This window comes from Schistocerca americana, unplaced genomic scaffold (assembly GCF_021461395.2).
Source record: "Schistocerca americana isolate TAMUIC-IGC-003095 unplaced genomic scaffold, iqSchAmer2.1 HiC_scaffold_16, whole genome shotgun sequence".
NCBI lineage: Eukaryota > Metazoa > Arthropoda > Insecta > Orthoptera > Acrididae > Schistocerca > Schistocerca americana.
This window is the reverse complement of record NW_025725687.1, coordinates 44464-47790: the sequence shown is the minus strand read 5'-3', so window position 1 is coordinate 47790 and position 3327 is coordinate 44464.

Below are 3327 nucleotides of genomic sequence, written 5' to 3'. Positions count from 1 at the left end.
CAGGTTTGCTCTATCCCTTGGACCTTCTTATTGACGATAAAACACAGAAATTGCATCATAATTTGATACTAAAGGCACCATGAAGACTTAAGTACAAGAGGAAAGACACTCTAACTTTCTATGATGTGAACCTCTCCAGTGAGTCCAGTTTTAGATTCCGATGCTTCACTTCAGGTTTACTGTATCTCTTGGACCTTCATATAGACGATGAAACACAGAAGTTGCATCCGAATATAATACAAAAGGCACAATGCCGACTTAAGTACAAGAGGACTGACACTCTAATTTTCTACGAGTTGATCCTCTCCTGTGAGTCCAGTTTTAGATTCCGATGCTTCACTTCAGGTTTGCTGTATCCCTTGGACTTTCTTATTGACGATGAAACACAGAAATTGCATCCGAATTTAATACAAAAGGCACAATGCCGACTTTTGTACAAGAGGACTGACACTCTAACTTTCTATGATTTAAACCCCTCCTGTGAGTCCAGTTTCAGATACCGATGCTTTACTTCAGGTTTACTGTATACCTTGAACGTTCTAATTGACGATGAAACACAGAAATTGCATCCGAATTTAATACAAAAGGCACAATGCCGAATTAAGTACAAGAGGACTCACACTCTAACTTTCTGTGATTTAAACCTCTCCTGTGAGTCCAGTTTTAGATTCCGATGCTTCACTTCAGGTTTACTGTATCCCTTGGATCTTCTTATTGCCGATGAAACACAGAAATTGCATCGGAATTTAATACAAAAGGCACAATGCCTACTTAAGTACAAGAGGACTGACACACTAACTATCTGTGATTTGAACCACTCCTGTGAGTCCAGTATTAGAATCCGATGCTTCACTTCAGATTTACTGTATCCCTTGGACCTTCTTATTGACGATGAAACACAGAAATAGCATCGGAAATTAATACAAAAGGCACAATGCCGACTTAAGGTCAAGAGGGCTGACACTCTATCTCTCTATGATCTGAACCTCTCCAGTGAGTCCACTTTTAGATTCTGATGCTTCACTTCAGTTTTACTGTATACCTTGAACCTTCTTATTCACGATGAAACACAGAAATTACATCCGATTTCAATACGAAAGGCACAATACCGACTTAAGTACAAGAGGACAGACACTCTAACTTTCTATGAGTAGAACCTCTCCTGTGAGTCCAGTTTTAGATTCCGATGCTTCACTTCAGGTTTGCTCTATCCCTTGGACCTTCTTATTGACGATAAAACACAGAAATTGCATCATAATTTGATACTAAAGGCACCATGAAGACTTAAGTACAAGAGGAAAGACACTCTAACTTTCTATGATGTGAACCTCTCCAGTGAGTCCAGTTTTAGATTCCGATGCTTCACTTCAGGTTTACTGTATCCCTTGGACCTTCATATAGACGATGAAACACAGAAGTTGCATCCGAAATTAATACAAAAGCCACAATGCCGACTTAAGTACAAGAGGACTGACACTCTAATTTTCTACGAGTTGATCCTCTCCTGTGAGTCCAGTTTTAGATTCCGATGCTTCACTTCAGGTTTGCTGTATCCCTTGGACTTTCTTATTGACGATGAAACACAGAAATTGCATCCGAATTTAATACAAAAGGCACAATGCCGACTTTTGTACAAGAGGACTGACACTCTAACTTTCTATGATTTAAACCCCTCCTGTGAGTCCAGTTTCAGATACCGATGCTTTACTTCAGGTTTACTGTATACCTTGAACGTTCTAATTGACGATGAAACACAGAAATTGCATCCGAATTTAATACAAAATGCACAATGCCGAATTAAGTACAAGAGGACTCACACTCTAACTTTCTGTGATTTAAACCTCTCCTGTGAGTCCAGTTTTAGATTCCGATGCTTCACTTCAGGTTTACTGTATCCCTTGGATCTTCTTATTGCCGATGAAACACAGAAATTGCATCGGAATTTAATACAAAAGGCACAATGCCTACTTAAGTACAAGAGGACTGACACACTAACTATCTGTGATTTGAACCACTCCTGTGAGTCCAGTATTAGAATCCGATGCTTCACTTCAGATTTACTGTATCCCTTGGACCTTCTTATTGACGATGAAACACAGAAATTGCATCCGAATTTAATACTAAAGGCACCATGCCGACTTAAGTACAAGAGGACTGACAATCTAACTTTCTATGATGTGAACCTCTACAGTGAGTCCAGTTTTAGATTCCGACGCTTTACTTCAGGTTTACTGTATACCTTGGACCTTCTTATTGACGATGAAACACAGAAATAGCATTCGAATTTAATACAAAAGGCACAATGCCGACTTAAGTACAAGAGGACTGACACTCTAACTTTCTATGATTTGAACCTCTCCAATGAGTCCAGTTTTAGATTCCGATGCTTCACTTCAGGTTTACTGTATCCCTTGGACCTTCTTATAGACGATGAAACACAGAAATTGCATCCGAAATTAATATAAAAGGCACAATGCCGACTTAAGTGCAAGAGGACAGACACTCTAACCTTCTATGATTTGAACCTCTCCAGTGAGTCCAGTTTTAGATTCCGATGCTTCCCTTCAGGTTAACTGTATCCCTTGGACCTTCTTAATGACGATGAAACACAGAAATTGCATCCGAAATTAATACAAAAGGCACAATGCCGACTTAAGGTCAAGAGGGCTGACACTCTATCTCTCTATGATCTGAACCTCTCCAGTGAGTCCACTTTTAGATTCTGATGCTTCACTTCAGTTTTACTGTATACCTTGAACCTTCTTATTCACGATGAAACACAGAAATTACATCCGATTTCAATACGAAAGGCACAATACCGACTTAAGTACAAGAGGACAGACACTCTAACTTTCTATGAGTAGAACCTCTCCTGTGAGTCCAGTTTTAGATTCCGATGCTTCACTTCAGGTTTACTGTATCCCTTGGATCTTCTTATTGACGAAGAAACACAGAAATTGCATCCGAATTTAATACAAAAGGCACAATGCCGACTTTAATACAAGAGGACTGACACTCTAACTTTCTATGATTTGAACCTCTCCTGTGAGTCCAGTTACAGATACCGATGCTTTACCTCAGGTTTACTGTATACCTTGAACTTTCTTACTGACGATGAAATACAGCAATTGCATCCGAATTTAATACAAAAGGCACAATGCCGACTTAAGTACAAGAGGACTGAATCTCTAACTTTCTATGATTTGAACCTGTCCTGTGAATCCAGTTTTAGATTCCGATGCTTCACTTCAGGTTTACTGTATCCCTTGGACCTTCTTATTGACGAAGAAACACAGAAACTGCATCCGAATTAATACGAAAGGCACA